This window comes from Caretta caretta, chromosome 3, assembly GCF_965140235.1.
Source record: "Caretta caretta isolate rCarCar2 chromosome 3, rCarCar1.hap1, whole genome shotgun sequence".
Lineage (NCBI taxonomy): Eukaryota > Metazoa > Chordata > Testudines > Cheloniidae > Caretta > Caretta caretta.
The window spans coordinates 41233228-41259475 of record NC_134208.1 but is presented as its reverse complement, the minus strand read 5'-3'; the positions used below and the strand labels follow the sequence as shown (position 1 = coordinate 41259475).

General features: G+C 44.5%; 1 protein-coding gene across 4 annotated transcripts in view; it reads right to left on the bottom strand.

Moving 5' to 3' along the window:
• ARHGEF10 (Rho guanine nucleotide exchange factor 10) overlaps window positions 1-10899 on the bottom strand; it is a 193365-nt gene extending 182466 nt beyond the window's left edge. For 2 of the 4 annotated variants that reach the window (XM_048845331.2, XM_048845334.2), the window contains exon 1: window positions 10711-10899. The gene's annotated coding sequence lies outside the window, so the exon portion shown is untranslated. Of the gene's footprint in view, window positions 1-10258; window positions 10472-10696 lie in introns of those variants that run through there. The other 2 variants (XM_048845332.2, XM_048845333.2) reach the window with 2 other exon arrangements.
• Between the last annotated feature and the right edge of the window lie 15349 nt (window positions 10900-26248).

The following is a 26248-nucleotide window of genomic DNA, read 5'->3' as shown; positions in this document are numbered from 1 at the left end:
AAGTTTGTAAGGGCACTGGAAGTGTAAAGATCAGCTTAGAATGCATTTTGCTTTTGTTTCATTTGACCAAATCTGACTTGTTATGCTTTGATTTATAATCACTTAAAATCTATCTTTCATAGTTAGTATGTTTGGTTTGAAACGTGTCAGACTCCCCTTGGGATAACATGCCTGACATATCAAATTTCTTTGTTAAATTGACAAACTCATAAAAGCGTGCAGCATCCAGCGGGCATAACTGGACACTACAAGATAGAGGTTCCTAGGGTTGTGTCTGGGACCGGAGGCATTGGCTAGTGTCATTCGCTTGCAAGTAGCTGGGAGCAGCTTACATGCTAGAGGCTGTGAGTGAACAACCCAGGAGTGGTGGTTCTCACAGCAGAGCAGGGTAAGGCTGGCTCCTAGAGTGAAGGATTGGAGTGACCTAGCAGATCACTGGTCCAGATAACACAAGGGGAACATCACACAGCTGGATGCCCATCCAAAACCCAGGCTGGGAGTTGCTTGATTTTCCAATCCTGGGTTAGGGGATCCTGAAATGGGCAGATCCTGATAGGTGGGTGTGCGGACATCGTTAGGAGTTCCGTGAACCAGAACTGTCTGGACCAGTAGGTTGCTAGGAGAAGGATAGGAGCTTTGTCACAACAGATCTTCTGTACAACTTGTTGTAATAGGGGGATGTAGGGAAAGGGGTATCTGAGGTCATCCATCCAGGAAAGCATCGTATTGAAAACTGCAGTCTTGGGCTCCCCTAGAGCAACACATGGGAAGGTTTCTGATCATCTGCGATGCAAAGAGATCCCATAGCAGAGTTCCCCATTGTGCAACTACATTGGTTAGAACTGTGGTCTGCAGGGAAGCTTCTGCAAAACTTGTCTGCCAATGAGTTGTGAACACCCAGAAGGTACACAGCCTGTATCATAATGTGGCATCTGATACACAAGTTCCAAAGTCTGACTGCTTCCAGGCAGAGGGGACAAGATCTCGTTCCTCTGTTTGTTTATCTGGACCACTGTAGTTATACTGTGACATCTGTACATGGAGTAAGCATATGAGGGGAAGGAAGGCCTTGCACACAAGGTGGACCTCTTTCAGTTCCAGTAAGTTTATGTGTAGCCTGGCCTCTCTTGGGGTCCAGGTACCCTGAGCAATGTGGTAGTCCATATGAGCACCCCATGCTATAAGGGAGGTATCTGTCAGAATGGTGGCCCTTGATATGAGGGGGCTGAAGGGAGTCCCCTCCATGACTGTTTGGGTTGGACCACCAACCATGGAAGGTGAGAACTCTCTTGGGAACAATATCAGAGGGGCAGTCATGTTCATCACCTCCTCCTCAATTATTAGAAGTGGACCACATTCACCCTGATTGAATTGGTCCTGTCAGCACTGGTTCTCCACTTGTAAGATAACTCCCTTCTCTTCATGTGTCAGTATATTGCCTGTATCTTAATTTTCACGCCATGCATCTGAAGTAGGTTTTGTACCCACAAAAGCTTATGCCCAAATAAATGTTAGTCTTTAAGGTGCCATCGGACTCCATCACTGTTCCCAAAAACAACGAGGAGTCAATACGATCTCTGTTTGGTTGGTATGTTGAGTGGAGCCAAGCTTGAAGACACTGCAAGTGGAGTCACATAGGGGCATGTGGCCTAACAGAGAAAGACATCAGCACACTGTAGTTTGCAATTTGTGGGTGGCACAAGAGATCAGGTTGCTCATTATGTAAAACCGGTCTTCAGGGAGAAATGCTCTCACAGAGACTGAGTCCAGCTGTGCTCCTATAAAAATTATGGTGACAAAGCAGACTTTTCTTCTTTTATGCAAATGGCTAAGGTAACAAGAAGGAGCTGAAGAGATCAAGTTGCTGACATAACTTCTTGAAAAGATTGGCCTACTGTTAGGATATAGATACTCAGGCCTGCCTGTAAAGGCCTATACTTTAAGAATTTAGGTATATGTTTACCATTTAGCTAGTAATAGAGGTATACAAGAAAGAATCTGTGTCATATCTTGGCTGCTACCACAGTGAAAAATTTTATTAAAACTCTGGGTGCCATGGCAAGCCCAAGGGAGCATGCAAAACTAGTAGTGCTTGTGTCCAAGCATGAAGCCCTGTGAGATGGGTGAATATTTATGTGGAAATATGAATCTGTGATGTCAAGAGCCATGAACCATATTGCCTCCTGAAGGAAGGGGACTATAGATGCCACCATAATTGTCCTGAATTTCAGCTTTTGAATAAAGATGTTGAGTTGCATAGGTCAGGATGGGTCTCCACCCTCAGTGTTTTTTGGAATCAGGAAATATGAGGAGTAGATCCTTCTCCCTTGGTACTGAGGCGGGATGCATTCTATCACCTCTGACTGTAAAAGGATTCAATTTCCTGTTGAACAATTGATGAGAGTGGCACCCTAAGGGGGATAGGGAAGGTGGTTTGTGAGGAGGAAAGGAAAAAACTCTATGGAGTAGCCCTGATGGATAATCTCCAGGATCCTACTGTCTTTGGTGATCTTGTTCCAGCTGGGTGAAGAAAGTAAGACAGCCTCCAAAGATGACAGGAAAGAAAGTAGGTGGCAACAATGGTGGCACACGGGTTTCAAATCAGCATGTCAAAAGTGGCCCTTGGCCTGTAGTTGGGAATAAGGAGAAGCTGTGGCAGTAGAGGGAGCCCAGAAACAGGACCTCTGAATCCTCGGTCATTTATATGGAGGCTCAAGTGGACGCTGGTTAGGGTGACCAGGATGTTCCGATTTTATAGTGACAGTCCCAATATTCAGGGCTTTGTCTTATATAGGTGCCTATTATTTCCTCACCCTCATCCCGATTTTTCACACTTGCTATCTGGTCACCCTAACACTGCTAATATGGAGAGAGTGAAGTGGGGTGGTTGTAGTCTAAAAGGACTCTCTCTGGTGTTTCCTTCTAGGGACTAGAGCATAAATCCCCTGAGATCACAGAGTGGCTCGAGTCCTTCAGAGAATGCAAGGATTCATCTGTCTTTTCATTAAGAAGATTGAACTCAAAGGGAAGGTGTTGGATGGTGTTTTGGACCTCTCTAGGAAAGCCTGACAACCAGAGCCATGAGTCCCTTCACTTCTGGATGCCGTATCTGCAGCATCTATGGCAGCCTGGAGAGCCACCTAAGCTACTAAGCTCCCCTCATCCAGAAAGGACTGCATTGGACTCGGTCTTCCACGTGAAGTTTGTCTCTAAAGGCCACGATCCTGACGTAGGTGCTGAAATCACATGAGCTCTTTCCATAGCTGCCAGTACCACCAGCGAATTAGGAGCAGGATGGGAAAACGAGAAGTCAGCTTCTTTGGCAGGAACAAAACAACGTCTTTTTGCTGTACGGGCACAAGATGCTGGTTTGTGCCAAACCACTCTGGCTGGTTCTAATGTGGCCTTATGAATTGGAAGGGGCCACGCCAGTCAGTCCCTGTGGTTGCAAAATGTCCAAGAGCCAGTGTTGAAGGTTCTGGACCTCTTCTAATGGATGTGTAGATCATTAGCAACCCTTTGGAACAGCTCCTGATACTGATGCTGGTCTTTCAGTGAAGAACACAATGAAGGAGTGATGGTATCATCCAAAGATTATGAGAAAGCCCCTACTGGAACCGTTACTACTGGCAGAACTGGTTCTGGCTCTTCTTCCTCGTACACCTATGGAACTGGCTTGTGAGAAGAGAAAGAGCAGTATGACTCCTGAGAGGGGTCTGCGTGCCTGCCATATGAGCTCCAAAGGCCCCGATAAGGCCAGGAGGAAGGGTCCATAGGTCATCGTGATCCTAAGGGAATCAGTACCTGCTGTTCATGTCTGGGGGTCATATCTGGAGAGATGGTAAGTACAGCCTCTGAACTGTCTGTCAGGGTTCCTGTGCCTTTGCAGAGATACTGGTGCAACTATTTCTTCTGACTCCTCAGATTCCAAAGGATGGTTCCATCGGTAGCAGGGGTACTGCTGGTACCAGGGTGCTCCTGCCCAATGAGTGGAGATGGAACTGTTCCTGAGAAACCAGTAACGATTCCTCCTCCAGACTAAGGAAGTCCCTCAGGAGGGAAGGGCCTGAAAGGAGTGGAGATTGCAAGTAGGGGAGGAATACATCCCCCGGTGCTACAAAGGTCTCCATACAGCCCCAAGTCCAGGGAGTTCCAGCAGAGATGCCTGAAGGATGCAGCTTGTTTGTCACAGCCAAACAGTTTTTGGATGAACGAGGTGGCACCGATGAGGAGTCCAGATCTGCATTCATAGATGGGACTGGCAAACGTCTGTCTTTCTGCTTTGGTACTGCAGTCACCACCAGAATTAGCAGATCCCCTTTTTTCCCCCATGCCTTGCCCTCCAGCCTGGGGCTCTTCACCAGAGCTGGTTCTATGGGTACAATATGTGACAACTCAGGGAGGAAACGCATTTCTTCTGGACAGTCCTCTGTGGGGATCTGTCCCTGCACCCATTTGAGTACCCCTTTACTCTCATGGGGAGTCTTGTAGTAGGAGTCCTTGGGCTTTGGTGGTAAAGGCTCCGCTCCAAGGCTTGTGCTTGGAGGGGCATGGCTGGTCAGTTGAGGCCAGTGTACGGGGGAACAAGGTCTCCTGGCCCACGTCAGAGTGGGGGCTCATAGCAACTTTTTTTAGTTAGCGCTCTTGAGCCTCTCTAGTTCTGGGTGGAAAGAATAGACAGATTCTGCACTTTTCAGAGATATGTGCCTCACTCTGTTAGTATAGGCACCATTGATGCTCATCAGTGATGGAGAAGGAGCAAGGACAGGAGACCATTCTTGCATCTTGGGACTCTGGGCATAGTTCCAGGGCGGGGAGGATTTTCCGATGGCAGGGAAGGGGAAGGGAACTATCCTATACTAATTGACTAACTACAACTACTAAGCTAAGATATAAAACTATTTACAAAAATTTTACTTTACAAATTATGCATGGAGTGAAGGACAATTCCTACTCAGGCCACGAAGCAGTAAAAAGGAACTGGAGAGGTGTTGACCTGCACTGCCTCTTATGCCCTCAGTCAGGAGCATGAAGGAAACGACTGCACATGTGTGGGTCAAAGGACACTGCTTTGAAGAATTTCCAGACTTGGGTGCATAACATGCATATGGAATTGCACACAGGGACCATCACTCGATGAACTTAAAATTCTGTGAACCCACGTGTACATTTTTCAGTAATATGACTATACATATACATCTACAACACAGTCTTAAAAACACCCATTATCTATGTATGCTCTTTAAAAAAATGTGTGGAACACTCATTAGTACCGCTACCATTGGGTTGCAGGGTTACTGACTAACTTGAAAATGGTAAGAATTCAGAGTAAGAGACATTTACATTTTCATTCATAGTTGTTAATTTAACAGTGTCCATCTTCCATATGAAGCAGTCACACAGGACAATTGCTCCAGGGCACACCAAAACAGGAGCTAGACTTGAGAAAAGGCACATGTGGCCAGACAAGACTAAGATGCACTTTCAAAAGTGTTCTTAATTAACAAGTGCATTAGAAGGGTTCTGGAGTCGTTTATGCAATTTTAACCTGGAAATGCCACTGGAAACTATTTATTTTAAAATAAATCTGAGATTGCCTAAAGTGAAAGAGAAACGGTGTGTGAGAAACAGAATGAAAAATCTCTTCCTCCAAGTGTAGCGATGAAGTAAGGCATGAATTCCACAAAACCAATTACTTCAGCACATACAGTGCCCTCAGTTTTGTAGGAATGAAAAATATTTGAATAATCCAGTTGATTGTAGCTCTGAATAAGACTTTTTTTAAAAACAGAAAGATCTCATCAAAATATCTTCATATCGAGATTATGTAATTTGGCTTATGCACTTCAGAACAGAGTGCTAATGAAAAATGATCTCTACAAAAATCAAATTAGAGGCAGATAATTTTTCTACAAACAATAGAAAAGTTCCATCTACTTCATTATAGAAAGACACTAGCCTTTCCATAGCTAAGGTTGTAAGCAATTTTCTGTTATAAGATTGTTTAACATAAGTACATACCATTAAGCTCCAGTGAGCATTATCATGCTTTATTTAGCTTTTTAAATATTTACAAGCCATATAGGGGCTCCAACAGGACCAAAATTCACAACAGGAGCATCTGTGGTGTTTATATTACACACCATTCATACTTGATGATGCACAGGTAAATACCATCAATGTCTGAAGATCAATAACTAAAGTGTCCTGGGAGGGAAAAATTCAAAACAAGCATTTACAACAGAAGGAAATTTCCAGAGGAAAAAACCTGTTAAAATGGATTTAAGGATGAAATACACATCAATAAATGTAAGGGGGGAAAAACCCAACGTTTTAAAAGAACATTACTGTTTTAAAAATCTAATCTTAGAAAGTCAGGAAACTGAAAACTAAGGTTAGACATAAATATAAAAGCTTGGAAGTATGGCAATACAGAGTTAAAATAGCCAAAACAACTGTAACTCTGTCCCTATATCCTTATCACAGTGTGGACCATCCTTATAACATAGACATGGGTATAGGATAAGTATTTAAACTATTGGGCCTGCTCTTTAGCTAGTGTTAATTGACATAGGGTCATTGAAGTAAGTGAGACTACACTGATTTACACCAACTAAGAATTTGGCCTCTTTTCTATTTTTAAAAATGATTAACAATGAAAATGTAATATAATGGATGTATGTCAGCTCCTCTAGGTCACAGGGTGTCTAGTCAGCTTCCAGGAGAGTTACTTTGGGGTATCTGCAAAAAGAACAGGAGTACTTGTGGCACCTTAGAGACTAACAAATGTATTAGAGCATAAGCTTTCGTGGGCTACAGCCCACTTCATCGGATGCACAGAATGGAACATATAATAAGAAGATATATGTATACACATACAAATAAGTTGGAAGTTGCCATACAAACTGTGAAAGGCTAATTAAGATGAGCTATCATCAGCGGGAGAAAAAAACTTTTGTAGTGATAATCAAGGTGGCCCATTTAGACAGTTGACAAGAAGGTGTGAGGATACTTAAGGAAATAGATTCAGTATGTGTAATGACCCAGCCACTCCCAGTCTCTATTCAAACCCAGGTTAATGGTATCTAGTTTGCATATTAATTCAAGCTCAGCAGTTTCTCATAGGAATCTGTTTTTGAAGCTTTTCTGTTGCAAAATTGCCACCCTTAAATCTTTTATTGAGTGGCCAGAGAGGTTGAAGTGTTCTCCTACCGGTTTCTGAATGTTATGATTCCTGATGTCAGATTAGTGTCCATTTATTCTTTTGCGTAGAGACTGTCTGGTTTGGCCAATGTACATGGCAGAGGGGCATTGCTGGCACATGATGGCATATATCACATTGGTAGATGTGCAGGTGAACGAGCCCCTGAGGTAAAGTGGGAGGGGTCCGGGTAGCTACCTGGTTATTGGGTGGTAGAATCGCAGACCAATCTCAAGAAAGTAAGTATATTGCTTGTGGAGAGGAGGTGAATGGGGTAGCCTGGTCTTTGCAACTTAGAGTAGAATTGTGGATAGCAGAGGCATTGGGTACCCGTAACTTATGTTGGTTTTCATGGAAGTTGAGGTAATGTAGCATCTTCCAGGGGGCACTTAGCACCTTGCAGGATAAAGCTCTAAATTATTTTATGATAAGACTAAAACAAAGCATTTTTTAAAAACTAGCTTCCTTTCCATAGCTGGGCTGCTCATTCCATTTGCTAGTTTTCCCCTCTCCTCCCTTACACCTTGAGGAAATCCCAAGATTTAGGTATAATACAAATGCAGGCTATAACTGTGCTCAGATTTTATTTTAAACCTTGGAGTCAGTCCACTGAAATAACTTTTGAATGAAGGCTATTTGCTTTTGCTTTAAGAGTCAATGATTCAAATATACTAGGGATTGCTTTACACATTTTTGAGTAACTTGGAATTCAATTACAGACTTATTTTTTTAAAAATAGGCTATATATTTTTTATTGTGCGTGTACACGTGAAAAAGAATATCCACAGATATTTGCTTACAGAGAAAACCGTGTGTTGTACTGCTGTGCTAACCTCTACTTTAAAAATGTTAAACTCCTGTTCGTACAACCTTCACAAATATCAAGTTGGTGTCTAAAGAACTACTGTCCTTGACCAGCTACACATGTAAACAGTTCATGGGCTACTGAGCCTGGGGGTGGAATGGGATAAGATGCATTAAACTGAACAATGCCTCAATTCATATAATCAAAGCTAAGATCAAACAGATCACCCAAGTGAAAAGAATGAAGGGGCTGATACAGAGGAGAAAGCAGCTGAATGAGCACAACTCTCCTAGAAGTGGATGACTACAATGGCACCTCTCAGGATCAGGCAGGAAATACATATACTATGCGTCCAAAAATGGAAAATGCAGGACTTTGGTTTTACTGCAGAAAGCATGGTTCATCAGGGTTTACTAAAGACAAGAGAGGATTCTGGGAAAATATCCCATTTCTTTACAAGAATAAGTTGTTTATAGTTATGACATTTTCCTATTCCATTAATAAAACTGATTTATGCCAGAAGAGGAAAAATCATTTTTAGTAGAACAGTGAAATTAAGAAGCATCAAATTTAAAACAGATAAAAGAAAATATGTTTTTATACCTAGCTTGATTCATCTCTGGAGCTTGCTGCCACAAGATACTGAGGCCAAGATCTTAGTAGGATTCATAAGCAGTACTGAATAAAAACATTCACAGTTGTACTGAGGTAAATTTGAGGGATATAAAGACTCATGCCGCAAGGTCCAAGCCAAGTACTAACTGATCAGGGTAGGAAGAAACTTTTCCTATGGGCAAGTTATTCCCTAACGGTCTATTCCCAAGCTCGTGGTACTGGCCACTGCTGAAGTCACTGTATTGAATTAGATGGACCATAGTCCAATCTAATACTGGAAGAGAAAGGCATCTTCTGTAAAGCACATGTTCTTAGATCACACACTCTATGGGATTGCTTCTGTATCCAAAAATTTCAACTACAAAGAAAAACAAGATTATATACTGTGTGTTGCAGTGCTGTTGTAGCCCTGTTGATCCCAGGAGGAAATACTCTCTCACATCATCTACTTTATCTCTCTTATATACTGTATATGGAAGGAATTGTTTGACCATATTATAACTATACATATTTGTCATTAGTTTTACATAATTTCATTGATTTTAATTTCCTATCAAAAAGCCAATGTTGGACAAGTACATTGTTAAATAAAATAAGTGAGCCTAAAGTGATACAATGTCCTTGAAATTATTTTTGTTTTTATTAATCACGCCCATGTAACTTGTGGGTGCCACTCTGAAAACTGGGCAGAACCCCAAAGTTGGAGAATGTATATTTTCTGCTAATAAATCTAAGCATAAACATTTAACTGCATCTTGAGCACTTGCTACCTTACAGCTGAAAACCAGTGAAAATAGTTTCTTTTGTGTTCTTATCATATATCAGAAATATTACTAGTCTGGAAAAGTAGTACATGCCATCATTGATCACTTATTTTTGTAGGTAAAACATGTCCTAATAGAAACAAACATAAGAAAGCAACAATACAAACAAATTTTCTCCTACTCCTTCACACGCACTGGTGATTTTTTTTAGAAATAACTTTAACCCAGCTGTCCACAACCCAGAAGATTTGTAATTATTTCTCTGTTATATTTTGTTTTTACACCACAAGTCAACTGGGATACACATGAATTCTAGCTCACTGGAAATTTTAAGCACAATATAAGAAATTCAGAGAAACTACAATTTTAGGGACATGAAAATACCCTCTGGCCCAATGTGCTTGACCTTTTAAAAATGGACAAAAGAAAAAAGGTGCCAAAACATAAACGAGCAGTCTTTAAAACTGCATAAAAAGTTTAACTCCCGAATGGAGAAAAATCTCAGTTGAAAGATATGGGGGACTCCGCGCATCTACCTGTCTGCCAATCATCCTACAGCTCACAAACACTTTCTCTCTGGGAAAGTTTATTAAAAGAAAAAAAGAAAAAAAAAATCTTCAACCTGATTTCAAAAGGGCTGGGTTTTTCATTTCTACAGAAAAAGGTGATCATTCTTCTCTAAAGACTTAACTTAGGAGGTTATCCCCAGCACTCCAGTGTCAGAGAAGCACTATTTATTTACATATTCAAAAAATAAAAAACAGATGATTTGCTAGGAATTAAATATACAAAATACCCTGCACTCAGACAAAGCAGGACTTATGTTTTTTTCTTTTTTTAAAAGAGAACCGATGAGAGCAGAAGAACACTCACGTGCAATGTGTTTGTAGTCTGGTGCTCTTCTTGTGCGTGCCCATCCTGAAGGCAACTCTGCCCCCCAGTTATTTTAGAATCCACAAGAGGCGACACACACAGACCCACAATCCATGATTTAAGACACACTCACTTGTCCACGAAGCAATGCAAGGGCAAGGCTTCCACTACAACAAGCTTTAAACTTTTCCACACAAGGGGAGAGAGCATGTGTGTGGTTGGGGGGGGGGGGGGGGGGGGGAGGACCTCAGACATCCATCTTCAAGGGGATGCCATCCTGCCTGCAAAATACGTTAGTTTCCCTCTTCAGACACGTCACTAAACTTTCTCCCTGCCCCCCTCCCCCAAGTCTTACACCCACCCCCGCCCCGGCGTACACAGCTGCCTCCCCTCAGCCGCCCACCCACGCGAAGAGAGCCGGTCCCGGGCAGCACTCACCACCCGACACGCACCGAGCGCTGCGGCGTATTCTGAAAGCCGCCCGTCTCCTTGCACCTTTGGAGGCCCCGCAGCCCCCTCCTCACCGCGGCGGCTGCGGGACCAATGGTCTCGCTCGCCCCTTTTTAAAACATATCAACTGTCTTACAGCGCAGCACCACCCAGCCCGCCGTGCTACCCTGGGACTAGCCTCCCCACGATTGGAGGGGCGGGGAGCCCTTCCGCCGGCCGGTTGGCTCCTTCTCCTGCCAGTCTCTGCTCCGCCGCTGGGAGGGGCGGGGACGGCGGCAGACCGGCCTCTCTCTCTCCCTCCGCCGGCGCCACGGACGCCCCGTCCCTGCAGGGGCACGTGACCCGCCTGGTTGCCCCGCGGCGCACAGCTGGGCAGGGAGGGAGCTGTCAACGTCTCCGGCCCGCCCGCCGCCCAGCTTCGGGGCGCCTTCCGCCCAGACGGCCGGCTTCTCCGGGGTGTTTCGTCCCCGCGGAGCCTGGAGCTGACCGGGGCTAAAGCGCCAGCCGCGGACCTGCAAAGCCTCAATCATTCGGCAAGAGACACCGCGGTTGTTAACGACGCTGTTGTGGAAATCGAGGCACCGCACACACAAGAAAGGGGATGTCTGGCTGGGAAGTTATTGAAATCAGAGCCAGAGACGGTATCCTGGGTGGTTTGTGTTCTTTGGAAACAGGGCACAGCGAGGCACTGGTCACCTGGCTCAGCAGCTTCAAGGATTTTAGTAGCAGTTCGACATTTAGGCCAGAATCTGAACTTTTGACCAGCTGTTTTCAAGGGCGGCTCTTTCAGTCAACTTCTAGCGGGAGGGATTCAGGCAAAGGCAGCTGCTCTAGTCGCCCAGAGGATGTGACACACATATTCCAGCAGTCACCTCCACAGCCTCAGCAGAATATCAGAGAAGGCACCCCACCGCCTTTCACGGAACAGACCAACAGCAGTGTCTGCAGTTAATTAGCACGTTTTGTAACCATGGGGAGTTATGGGTGTGAGAAGCTTCCCCCAGGGTGCCACCTGGAACTGGGGTACCACTGAGCTCTCTGACCCACCAGCCTGGGATCCCTCTCACACTCTGCTGCTGTGACAAGTTGCAAAGCCCTCCCAGCTTGCACTTTCACCAGCATTCACACAGGTAGGGACACACCCAGCTGCAGTTACATGCAGGCTCTTTAACTGCCAGCCTCAGACCCCAGAGCAGTACTGTCCTGCCCTGGTCAAATCTGGCCAGTATATGGGTTTAATACCCCGTCTGCCTCTCCCTCAATGTGAAGAGGACCATGCACACTTGTGGTAATCAAGTTGAGATTTTTTCCCCAGACCCCTTAGTCAAACGCACACTGGTTTGGATTAAAACATAAGATACATTTCATTTATTAATTACAAAAAGATAGATATTAAGTGATTATAAGTGATAGCAAACAGATCAAAGCAGATTTCCTAGTAAATAAACAAAACTGCAAACTGAGCTTAACATACCAGATAAGTAGGATATGAATTAGCAAATTCCCACCCTGAGTGATAAAGAGGCTGACAGATTCTTAAGGCACAAGCTGCCTTGGCTTTGCAGCTTGGGTTTCCCAGGTTTTCATACACAGGCTAGAAATCCCTTCAGCCTGGGACCATCACTTCCTCCAATTCAATCTTTTTTTCTCAGGTGTTTCCAGGTGTGTCGTTGTAGGAAGAGTGAGGTACCATTATGATGTCTTTTATATCTTCTTCTCACTTGCTGGCAAGCTCTTTTGCTATGACCTGGGTCAAACAGTTCCCATTGTGTAGTGCTATCTCTGAGAGGTTTCTATTGTAAGCAGTTCCTGGGGTAATCCTGGTGCTTGTGTGCATTTCCTTAGTAAGACATTAACATTGTTTGGCCTTTTTACTGTTGTACCTGAAAGGCTGCTTGTGAGTGTTTTCAACCTCAGAACATGTTTCAGTAACACATACATAGTCATATGTATGTACTTCTCATACGACAATAGCACATACAATCCAATGAGAGATGAATGTCTAGCAGATCAAGACTTTTAAAATGATACCTCACAAGGCATACTTCGTGCAAAACATATCCTACTTAAACGACAGTGGTGAATAAGGGGGTTCTAGGGTGTCACAATGGGGGGGGTCTACCTGCATTTTTTATCCTGAGCCACCACTAGATTGACTCCTGTTACAGACAGGTTGGTGCCACTCCAGAGGGACAGACCATCCCTCATGATTTAGAAAAGCCATAGAGTGGGTCTCTGATGCTCCAATTTAGGGTGCATGAAGTATGGTAGCTCCCAAATGACTTAGCAAGGCTGCAATCTGCGAAGCATCACTTTCCCCATTCCCACTTGCCCCGTGGCCATGCCCTTGATGTCCAAACCTGCACACAGCTCGCCTTTATAGCAGTGACTTAGAAGGAGATAGACAGCTGTCCAGGGGAGGAAGTAAATGCTCCCTGGCCCTTCTCACAACCCTCCTCTGTTGGACGTGGTCCATTGAGCTCCACTCCACTTACACAGCGAAGAGGAAGGGAGATAGAAAGTGGCATAGGCTTGTGTCAGTGTGACTGCCTATAAAGCCAATGAACATGCCTGGATATCACTAAGGACCTGATCCAAAGCCAATGGAGAGACTCCCACTGATGTCAATGAACACTGGATCATGCCTTCAGGGCAGAATTGTGAGACAAGTGCAAGTGAAGGCATAATTTGGTCTTTAGAATCTTTTCTACTATTGATGCATGAGATGCAGAGCATGGAGCTTGGCTTTTAAAACCCAAGCTGAGTTTGCAGGGCCCACAGTAAGGAAAAAGACCAAATCTCTTTACCTAGATGCTGAACCTATTTAATACAGAAATCCTTGTAAGACAATAAAATATGGAACACACAGGGCCATTTTTACAGTCACATCTCAGAGAAGCAACATGCTTTAAACAAGACTTGGGAAAACTTCACAATATTTTCACAGGTTTCAGAGGAACAGCCGTGTTAGTCTGTATTCGCAAAAAGAAAAGGAGTACTTGTGGCACCTTAGAGACTAACCAATTTATTTGAGCATGAGCTTTCGTGAACTGCAGTTTCCACGGTAAACATCTGATGAAGTGAGCTGTAGCTCACGAAAGCTCATGCTCAAATAAATTGGTTAGTCTCTAAGGTGCCACAAGTACTCCTTTTCTTTTTGCGAATATTTTCACAGTGGCTCAGTCGTTGCTCCTGTTCTGATTTCAGTTTTTAAAAACATTTGACAGCTTGCTCCTGCCAGGTGCTGAGGCCTCCTGAAAATTGCTTAGTACCCTCTGAAGTCAATGTCCAAACAAACCTTCCTCTTCTCACTACTGATACTCTCCCACTTTGTGAAGCGGTCCAGCCTCCTTCCCTCCACGCTGACAGACAAAAGCAGAACAGACCATGAGGCAGTTCCCTTTACATTTCAGCAGTTTCAATTTATGAAATTTTAATTTCTTGACAGCATGGTGTAGAGTTATGTCTTCCACGCTAGATTGTGGCTGGAATTTTAGGGCCAAATGCTGCCTTGGATCTACCTTATCTATCAAGGTATCTAAAAAAATACCTCTGACCTGAATATCTAAAGCTTACACTCTTAACAGCTATTAGTGGGTTTGGTGGCCTCAATTTTTGGGTCCCCAAATTAACAAACCTAAAAGGAACCAGATTTCCAGATATGCTGAACAACCCATCTTCTGTAAATCAGGTCTTTTAAGGTGTCTCAAGCTGGGCACCCAGAATCACAAGCCTTTTTGAAAGAGTAAGTGTAACTCCATGCAGGATGGAGGCACACATGTCTGATTCACTCTCACTTCACAGTGGATATTGTGTGTGCACAGCATAGGCCAGAATTTTGCCTTTATTGGGAGTTTAACTGGTTAGAGGCCTAAAGCTTTAAGCTGAAGTGCATGCATGAGTTTTAAATGTGTTGGCTACTGTCCATGCATGCCACTGGCTGCTCTCTACTGGACAGAATGTGAGACTTGCTCAAAAGTGTTTGTCATGTAATGGCTGATAGTTAACTCCCACCTTAAACTTAAATCCCTCCCAATACAAGGCATTCCACTGTGCATTTCTCTCCCTGAGGAGAAGATGAAAGAACAAACAAGTTCCTGGTTAAATCTACCATATTACAGTGCACAATGGATCTGATGATTTCAAAGCCCTGTGTCACTATGGCTGCAAATAATTTGTTGAAGCTCTAGTTCAAATATAAGCCCTCTTCCCCTCACTTCTGTGAGATCTCCAGTGGCCTGGTAAATTGAGATTAAAGTGCCGTGGAGGTATCTTTCACTTATGCACAATATTGTTTAAACAGATATGAGAAAATGGGCTGCTTATTTGCTTGGACCGCTACTTCTCTCTTCTGTCTCATATACATTACCACAAGATACTCCTGCAGCTTCCTATTGCCGACCTATGAATGGAGTATGATTTCCTGGTTCTGGCCCCCATTTGTGACTGCTTTCCACTGGTTTGCTGCTGTTAAGCAGCTGCTCAGCCACACAACAGGCCCTTCCAACATTGAAGAGGTCTTGTCAGATGGAAGCGAAGCTGGGCTCTGGAAATCCTTGGCTGCAGGAACTTAGTGTGGGTGCAAAATAGCATAGCTCTGAGACTGGTGCTCACGGGGGCATTACAAACCAACCTCTGAGCAGCTGGATATATAATCAGCTTTGCTCCTCAGCTATATGTCCTACTGAGCAACTCAGCTGGATGAAAGGATCTAGGCCACTGTAGCTATTCTGGAGTCACTTTAATTTCCAGATACAAAGGAAATTAAACTCATTTAAAATCAGTAGATTCAAAAACGTCAGTTTGTTTAACAATGTATTCTCTACAATTGCTGTCAATTTTAATTTAATCTCTTCCAATGTTTTCTGTTTATATCTTTTTCTGCTTAATACAGTTAATTATCATGTTAAGAGAAAAACTATCTTAATATGAATCACACAGAATCAATATAGCCTGGGTCCAAAACTGATGTAAGGCAAACCATTGCAACCCCAGCTTGTAGTGCTTATTCTTTTGAGTAGTATATTAAACAGTTTGTGCATTTCCTATGCTTTGGATTGAGCACGTCACATATGTGCATTTTCCTGTAACTGAACTGAAGACCATTATTAGTTTTTATATATTTGTTGTAACAAACTGAAATAAAAATACTCCTGTAAAAGTTGATGGCTTTGGGACCATATGTGCACTATCCTATATATTCATATAGAAATACTGCCACCTTGTGCGGAGAAATATAGATGTTTTTAAATACTCTTTCAACACTTCATGTACTCTAGGGATGATTGCACTGACCAATGATAATATATTACAGTTATTGCTGTACTATGTAACGTGCTTTGGGATACTTGGAATATGAAAGGTTCCTATAACTAAATGCTATTCTAGGCTCACTATATTGTCCTATTGTTTGATGGTGAAGTGTTTTAGGCCCGTATTTTTAAAGCTGTTTAGGAAATGCCACACTCAGTGTCACAACACCTAACCAATCTAGGAGCCTAAATCCTCTTTTCAAAAGAGATTTAGACATGTAGGAGTCTAAATCCTATCAACGAACAATGGGATTTAGGCTCCTAAGTGCTTTTATCCCTTTTAAGCACAACACAGCATAAATAACTTTAAAAATATGGGTATCTAAGTGCTTTGTTGATGGGAGCATGCTAGCACAATCAAACAGAATTGTACAATGATAGACAATTCAATATGCTATACTAAAGTTTAAGCAGAGATTTTATTCTGCAGTATGACAATTCAACAAAAAGAAAAGGAGTACTTGTGGCACCTTAGAGACTAACCAATTTATCTGAGCAAAAGCTTTCGTGAGCTACAGCTCACTTCATCGGATGCATAAAGTGGAAAGTACAGTGAGGAGATTTTATATACACACAGACCATGAAAAAATATACATTGTAAGGAGAGTGATCACTTAAGATGAGCTATTACCAGCAGGAGAGTGGGGTGGGGGGAGAGAAAACCTTTTGAAGTGATAATCAAGGTGGGCCATTTCCAGGAGTTAACAAGAACGTCTGAGGAACAGTTGGGGGGGAGGGAGATGGAGGGAGGAATAAACAAGGGGAAATAGTTTCACTTAGTATAATGACTCAACCACTCCCAGTCTCTATTCAAGCCTAAGTTAATTGTATCCAATTTGCAAATTAATTCCAATTCAGCAGTCTCTCGTTGGAGTCTGTTTTCGAAGTTTTTTTGTTGAAGGATAGTCACTTTGAGATCAGAAATCGAGTGACCAGAGAGATTGAAGTGTTCTCCGACTGATTTATGAATGTTATCATTCTTGACATCTGATTTGTGTCCATTTATTCTTTTACGTAGAGACTGTCCAGTTTGCCCAATGTACATGGCAGAGGGGCATTGCTGGCACATGATGGCATATATCACATTGGTGGATGTGCAGGTGAACAAGCCTCTGATAGTGTGGCTGATGTGATTAGGCCCTATGATGGTGTCCCCTGAATAGATATGTGAGCACAGTTGGCAACGGGCTTTCTTGGAAGGATAGGTTCCTGGGTTAGTGGTTCTGTTGTGTGGTTGCTGGTGAGTATTTGCTTCAGGTTGCGGGGCTGTCTGTAGGCAAGGACTGGCCTGTCTCCCAAGATTTGTGAGAGTGATGGGTCGTCCTTCAGGATAGGTTGTAGATCCTTGATAATACATTGGAGAGGTTTTAGTTGGGGGCTGAAGCTGATGGCTAGTGGCGTTCTGTTATTTTCTTTGTTGGACCTGTCCTGTAGTAGGTGACTCCTGGATACTCTTCTGGCTCTGTCAATCTGTTTTTTCTCTTCAGCAGGTGGGAATTGTAGTTGTAAGAATGCTTGATAGAGATCTTGTAGGTGTTTGTCTCTGTCTGAGGGGTTGGAGCAAATGTGGTTGTATCGTAGAGCTTGACTGTAGACAATGGATCGTGTCGTGTGGTCTGGGTGAAAGCTGGAGGCATGTAGGTAGGAATAGCGGTCAGTAGGTTTCCGGTATAGGGTGGCGTTTATGTGACCATCGCTTATTAGCACTGTAGTGTCCAGGAAGTGGATCTCTTGTGTGGACTGGTCCAGGCTGAGGTTGATGGTGGGATGGAAATTGTTGAAATCATGGTGGAGTTCCTCAAGGGCTTCTTTTCCATGGGTCCAGATGATGAAGATGTCATCAATATAGCGCAAGTAGAGTAGGAGGATTAGGGGATGAGAGCTGAGGAAGCGTTGTTCTAAGTCAGCCATAAAAATGTTGGCATACTGTGGGGCCATGCGGGTACTCCCATAGCAGTGCTGCTGATTTGAAGGTATAAATTGTCCCCAAATGTGAAATAGATATGGGTGAGGACAAAGTCACAAAGCCAAGCTCTACGATACAACCACATTTGCTCCAACCCCTCAGACAGAGACTGTCAAGGTTCCTCCCCCACTCTGAACTCTAGGGTACAGATGTGGGGACCTGCATGAAAAACCTCCTAAGCTTATCTTTACCAGCTTAGGTCAAACTTCCCCAAGGTACAAAATATTCCCCCCGTTGTCCTTGGACTGGCCGCTACCACCACCAAACTAATACTGGTTACTGGGGAAGAGCTGTTTGGACGCGTCTTTCCCCCCAAAATACTTCCCAAAACCCTGCACCCCACTTCCTGGACAAGGTTTGGTAAAAAGCCTCACCAATTTGCCTAGGTGACTACAGACCCAAACCCTTGGATCTTAAGAACAATGAACAATCCTCCCAACACTTGCACCCCCCCTTTCCTGGGAAATGTTGGATAAAAAGCCTCACCAATTTGCATAGGTGACCACAGACCCAAACCCTTGGATCTGAGAACAATGAAAAAGCATTCAGTTTCTTACAAGAAAACTTTTAATAAAAATAGAAGTAAATAGAAATGAAGAAATCCCCCCTGCAAAATCAGGATGGTAGATGTCTTACAGGGTAATTAGATTCAAAAACATAGAGAACCCCTCTAGGCAAAACCTTAAGTTACAAAAAAGATACACAGACAGAAATAGTTATTCTATTCAGCACAATTCTTTTCTCAGCCATTTAAAGAAATCATAATCTAACACATACCTAGCTAGATTACTTACTAAAAGTTCTAAGACTCCATTCCTGTTCTGTCCCCGACAAAGACCAGCATATAGACAGACACAGACCCTTTGTTTCTCTCCCTCCTCCCAGCTTTTGAAAGTATCTTGTCTCCTCATTGGTCATTTTGGTCAGGTGCCAGCGAGGTTACCTTTAGCTTCTTAACCCTTTACAGGTGAGAGGAGCTTTCCCCTGGCCAGGAGGGATTTCAAAGGGGTTTACCCTTCCCTTTATATTTATGACACGCCCCCCAAATCTCAGCTAGGGTGAAACACTGGTTGGGATTTCTTCCTGGAGCTCTAGGAAAAACAGAGTTAATAAGACACATGCATCTCTAAATATACTACCAAGTACATAAAGACTAACAATATTTTCCACATCGAAAGGACGATTTTAACCAGTTGATTCTGGGAAACTTTCACGGGAGAGTGCATCAGCCACTTTGTTAGAAGCTCCTGAGATGTGTTGGATGTCGAAATCAAAATCTTGGAGAGCTAAACTCCACCGAAGAAGTTTTTTGTTAGTTTCCTTGACGGTGTGAAGCCACTTCAGTGCAGCATGGTCGGTTTGCAGGTGGAAACGCCGTCCCCAAACATATGGGCGTAGCTTTTCCAGAGCGTAGACAATGGCATAACATTCTTTTTCAGTGACTGACCAGTTGCTTTCCCTCTCAGACAGTTTTTTGCTGAGAAACACTACAGGGTGGAATTCTTGATCAGGTCCTTTCTGCAGTAAAACTGCTCCCACACCACGCTCGGATGCATCTGTGGTTACTAGGAACGGTTTGTCAAAGTCTGGGGCCCTTAGTACAGGGTCAGACATGAGTGTCGCTTTAAGCTTGTTAAAGGCCTTCTGACACTTTCCGGTCCACTGGACAGCATTTGGCTGTTTCTTTTTGGTTAGGTCTGTCAGTGGGGCAGCGATTTGGCTGTAGTGCGGTACAAATCGTCTGTAATAACCGGCCAAGCCTAAGAAGGATTGAACCTGTTTCTTTGACTTTGGGACAGGCCACTTTTGGATAGCATCCACTTTGGCCTGTAGGGGGCTGATAGTCCCTTGACCCACCTGATGTCCAAGGTAAGTCACTCTGTTTAGGCCTATTTGACACTTCTTAGCCTTAACAGTTAGTCCTGCCTCCCTTATGCGCTCAAGGACTTTTTGTAGATGTTCCAGGTGGTCTGCCCAGGAATCCGAAAATATGGCCACATCGTCAAGGTAGGCGACTGCATATACTCCTAATCCCGCTAGGAGACCATCTACAAGTCTTTGGAAAGTGGCGGGTGCATTTCGCAGCCCGAAAGGGAGTACATTAAATTCATACAGCCCGAGATGTGTGATGAAGGCTGACCTTTCCTTGGCAGATTCATCTAGCGGTACCTGCCAGTACCCCTTGGTTAAGTCCAAGGTAGAGATGAACTGGGCCCGTCCCAGTTTCTCTAATAGTTCATCTGTGCGTGGCATTGGATAGTTGTCTGGGCGAGTTACAGCATTTAGCTTACGGTAGTCCACGCAAAAACGTATTTCCCCATCTGGTTTGGGAACTAGAACCACTGGAGATGCCCATGCACTTTCAGAGGGGCAGATTACACCCATCTGTAACATATCTTGGATCTCCCGTTCTATAGCAGTTTTAGCTTGAGGAGACACCCGGTAAGGTTGGACCCTAATTGGGTGAGCATTACCTGTGTCAATGGAGTGGTATGCCCGTTCAGTCAGTCCTGGGGTGGCTGAGAACGTTGGCGCGTAGCTAGTGCACAGCTCCTGGATCTGCTGTCGCTGCGTACGCCCAAGGGTCATGGAGAGGTTCACCTCTTCCACACCACCACCACATTTCCCTTCGTAGTAGACACCTTTGGGCCACTCAGCATCGTCTCCTCCCTGGGCTGTAAACTGACAAACCTTTAATTCTCTGGAATAAAAGGGCTTAAGAGAATTCATATGGTACACCTTAGGCTTTCGGTTGGAGGTGGGGAATGCTATGAGATAATTAACAGCTCCCAGGCGCTCCTGGACCGTGAATGGCCCTTCCCACGATGCTTCCATTTTATGGGCCTGGAGCGCCTTTAAGACCATGACCTGGTCTCCTACTTTGAAGGAACGCTCTCTGGCATGTTTATCATACCAGGCTTTTTGCTCTTTTTGAGCATCCTGTAAGTTTTCTCTAGCAAGGGCTAAAGAGGTTCGGAGGGTGTTTTGTAGGTTGGTTACGAAGTCCAGAATGTTAGTTCCTGGAGACGGTGTAAATCCCTCCCATTGCTGCTTCACCAACTGCAATGGCCCCTTAACCTCACGGCCATATACAAGTTCAAATGGGGAAAACCCTAAACTGGGATGTGGTACAGCTCTGTAGGCAAAGAGCAACTGCTGCAACACTAGGTCCCAATCATTGGAGTGCTCATTTACAAATTTACGTATCATGGCCCCCAAAGTTCCATTAAACTTCTCCACCATGCCATTTGTTTGATGGTGATAAGGAGTGGCAACCAAGTGATTTACCCCATGAGCTTCCCAAAGGTTTTTCATAGTTCCTGCCAGGAAATTAGTCCCTGCATCTGTGAGGATGTCGGAGGGCCAACCTACCCTGGCAAAAATGTCTGCTAGTGCCTGGCACACACTTTTAGCCCTGGTGTTGCTTAGAGCTACTGCTTCCGGCCATCGGGTGGCAAAATCCATGAAAGTCAGTATGTACTGCTTTCCTCTGGCTGTCTTTTTCGGAAAAGGACCCAGAATATCCACAGCTACTCGCTGAAATGGAACTTCAATGATGGGGAGTGGCTGGAGAGGGGCTTTGACCTGGTCTTGGGGTTTTCCCACTCTTTGGCACACCTCACAAGACTGGACATAGGTAGAAACATCCTTGCCCATTCCCTCCCAGTGGAATGACCCCCACAAATGGTCTTTGGTCCTGTTCACCCCAGCATGGCCACTAGGGTGATCGTGGGCTAAGCTCAAGAGCTTGGCCCGGTATTTAGTTGGAACTACCAACTGTCTCTGAGGATGCCAGTCTTCCTGGTGTCCCCCAGAAAGAGTTTCCTTGTATAAAAGTCCTCTTTCTACAACAAACCTGGATCAATTAGAAGAGCTGAGAGGCGGTGGGTTGCTCCGTGCCGCCGTCCAAGCTCTCTGGAGGCTTTCATCTGCTTCCTGTTCGGTCTGGAACTGTTCCCTTTATGCTGGAGACATCAGTTCCTCATTGGATTGGGGACCTAGGCTTGGTCCCTCGGGAAGCGATATAGGGGATGGAGCTGTTTCTGTTGACTGTGAACCGCTCTCCGCTGGTGCACTATGTTGGGATTCAGGCTCCGGCTGAGCCTCTTGTGTAGGGTTATCGGCTGCTGCCAGTTCAGGTTCGGTGGGGCCCTCTGGTGTTGAGGTTGCAAGTACTGGATTCAGTGCTGACACGGGGTCTGGTGTTGGTTGTTCGGCTGGTTCTGGTTCTGGGACTGGTTCCGTCTGGGTCTCTGGGACTGGATCCACTACTGCTGTTGCAGACATTGGCCTGGGGTCCAGGTCCATCACCTCTGACCGGGTCCTGATAGAAGTTTCCGGAACAGAGCTAGGCCTCACGGCTTGTTTAGCCTGGCTGCGGGTGACCATTCCCACCCTCTTGGCCTGCTTCACATGATTGGCCAAGTCTTCCCCCAACAGCATGGGGATGGGATAATCATCATAGACTGCAAAAGTCCACATTCCTGACCAGCCCTTGTACTGGACAGGCAACTTGGCTGTAGGCAAATTGAAAGAGTTGGACTTGAAGGGTTGAATCGTCACTTGGATCTCTGGGTTGATTAAATTGGGGTCCACTAAGGAAGCATGGATAGCTGACACTTGTGCTCCGGTGTCCCTCCACGCAATGACCTTCTTCCCGCCCACACTCACAGTTTCCCTCCGCTCCAAGGGTATCTGGGAGGTATCTGGGCCTGTGGACCTCTGGTGTGATTCCGGTGCAATGAACTGTAATCTGTTGGGGTTCTTGGGGCAGTTGGCCTTTACATGCCCCAGCTCGTTACATTTAAAACATCGTCCAGCTGATGGGTCACTGGGGCGAGGAGGGTTGCTGGAGAACGGGGTGGCGGGACGATAAGGGGTCTGGAGGGTTCTTTGGGAGGTAGGTGGGGCCTTGGGCGGCCCCCGGTAATAGGGTGTGGTCTGGGGTGGTCCCTTCTGGTCTCCACTCCAACTGCGACCAGTTTTCTTCTTCTCTGCCACCTCCACCCATCTGGCTCCAATCTCTCCTGCCTCAATTATAGTTTTGGGTTTCCCATCTAGGATGTATCTTTCTATTTCCTCAGGAACACCCTCTAAGAATTGTTCCATTTGCATTAGGAAGGGCAAATTTACTGGAGATTCAACACTTGCTCCTGATATCCAGGCATCCCAATGTTTCACAATGTGGTAGGCATGTCGGGTAAATGACATGTCTGGTTTCCACCTTAGGGCTCTGAACCTCCGACGAGACTGCTCGGGTGTTATCCCCATTCTGACTCTCGCCTTGGATTTAAACAGTTCATCCTTGTTCATGTGTTCTTTAGGCATTTCAGCTGCCACCTCAGCTAAGGGTCCACTGAGCTGCGGCCTCAGCTCTACCATGTATTGGTCAGTAGAGATGTTGTACCCAAGGAAGGCCCTTTCGAAGTTTTCTAAGAAGGCCTCAGTATCATCACCTGCCTTGTAGGTGGGGAACTTTCTGGGATGGGAAGTGGTACCTGGAGAAGGATTGCTAGGGTTTGTTGGTATATTCTGCCGGGCCTTTATCCTCTCCACCTCCTCCACATGCTTCCTCTCTTTTTCCTTCTCCTCCTCCACATGCTTCCTCTCTTCTTCCTTCTCCTCCTTCTTCAGCCGCATGAGTTCTGTCTTTCATGTTCCCTTTGTTTTTCCTCAGCCTGAAATTTGGCTAATTCCAGCTGTAGTCAAGCTGCGGATTTGGTCATTCTAACCTCTCTGTTTTTAACTAACTTTACACCCGAGGTTTAGAAATAAACAAACAAAACTTGGCTGTAAAATTTTGCTGTGCTGGAATAGAATACCTATTCTCTGATAGTGATTGTCAGCCTACAGAAAAAGACAATTCCCTTGTCTCTGCTCTGGGCCCAAATTAAAGCAAAAAACCTCCAACTACTTGGAAAGCTGCTTACCCAGCCCAAAGAAAAAGCAAATGGGTAGAACACACACCCCCTATTTACTTTTAGGAAGAAAAAAAAACCTCTGGGTTGGAAGACTGTGAATTTCCCTGCAGAAGATAAGTACCCTGCCTCCAGGCAAAGAAAACCTGCAATTCACAAAGATAATCCCCTTTTGTCTCTGCTTGGCCACAAAGCAGAGAAAAAACAAGCTGCTTTCAGTTTCAGCTGCTTTCTGGTCTTCCTTTCCAAAGGAAAAAAAAATTTCCTTTTTAAAATCTGTATTTCTAGTTCAGAAAATCTCAACTGGATCTCAAAATGATTTCAGGTTAATCCCACCACTATGCCACCATGTCAAGGTTCCTCCCCCACTCTGAACTCTAGGGTACAGATGTGGGGACCTGCATGAAAAACCTCCTAAGCTTATCTTTACCAGCTTAGGTCAAACTTCCCCAAGGTACAAAATATTCCCCCCGTTGTCCTTGGACTGGCCACTACCACCACCAAACTAATACTGGTTACTGGGGAAGAGCTGTTTGGACGCGTCTTTCCCCCCAAAATACTTCCCAAAACCTTGCACCCCACTTCCTGGACAAGGTTTGGTAAAAAGCCTCACCAATTTGCCTAGGTGACTACAGACACAGACCCTTGGATCTTAAGAACAATGAACAATCCTCCCAACACTTGCACCCCCCCTTTCCTGGGAAATGTTGGATAAAAAGCCTCACCAATTTGCATAGGTGACCACAGACCCAAACCCTTGAATCTGAGAACAATGAAAAAGCATTCAGTTTCTTACAAGAAGACTTTTAATAAAAATAGAAGTAAATAGAAATGAAGAAATCCCCCCTGCAAAATCAGGATGGTAGATGTCTTACAGGGTAATTAGATTCAAAAACATAGAGAACCCCTCTAGGCAAAACCTTAAGTTACAAAAAAGATACACAGACAGAAATAGTTATTCTATTCAGCACAATTCTTTTCTCAGCCATTTAAAGAAATCATAATCTAACGCATACCTAGCTAGATTACTTACTAAAAGTTCTAAGACTCCATTCCTGGTCTATCCCCGACAAAGACCAGCATATAGACAGACACAGACCCTTTGTTTCTCTCCCTCCTCCCAGCTTTTGAAAGTATCTTGTCTCCTCATTGGTCATTTTGGTCAGGTGCCAGCGAGGTTACCTTTAGCTTCTTAACCCTTTACAGGTGAGAGGAGCTTTCCCCTGACCAGGAGGGATTTCAAAGGGGGTTACCCTTCCCTTTATATTTATGACAGAGACAAACACCTACAAGATCTCTATCAAGCATTCTTACAACTACAATACCCACCTGCTGAAGTGAAGAAACAGATTGACCGAGCCAGAAGAGTACACAGGAGTCACCTACTACAGGACAGGCCCAACAAAGAAAATAACAGAACGCCACTAGCCGTCACCTTCAGCCCCCAACTAAAACCTCTCCAACGCATTATCAAGGATCTACAACCTATCCTGAAGGACGACCCATCACTCACAAATCTTGGGAGACAGGCCAGTCCTTGCCTACAGACAGCCCCGCAACCTGAAGCAAATACTCACCAGCAACCACACAACAGAACCACTAACCCAGGAACCTATCCTTCCAAGAAAGCCCGTTGCCAACTGTGCTCACATATCTATTCAGGGGACACCATCATAGGGCCTAATCACATCAGCCACACTATCAGAGGCTCGTTCACCTGCACATCTACCAATGTGATATATGCCATCATGTGCCAGCAATGCCCCTCTGCCATGTATATTGGGCAAACTGAACAGTCTCTACGTAAAAAAATAAATGGACACAAATCAGATGTCAAGAATGATAACATTCATAAACCAGTCGGAGAACACTTCAATCTCTCTGGTCACTCGATTTCTGATCTCAAAGTGACTATCCTTCAACAAAAAAACTTCGAAAACAGACTCCAACGAGAGACTGCTGAATTGGAATTAATTTGCAAATTGGATACAATTAACTTAGGCTTGAATAGAGACTGGGAGTGGTTGAGTCATTATACTAAATGAAACTATTTCCCCTTGTTTATTCCTCCCTCCATCTCCCTCCCCCCCAACTGTTCCTCAGACGTTCTTGTTAACTCCTGGAAATGGCCCACCTTGATTATCACTTCAAAAGGTTTTCTCTCCCCCCACCCCACTCTCCTGCTGGTAATAGCTCATCTTAAGTGATCACTCTCCTTACAATGTATATTTTTTCATGGTCTGTGTGTATATAAAATCTCCTCACTGTACTTTCCACTTTATGCATCCGATGAAGTGAGCTGTAGCTCACGAAAGCTTATGCTCAAATAAATTGGTTAGTCTCT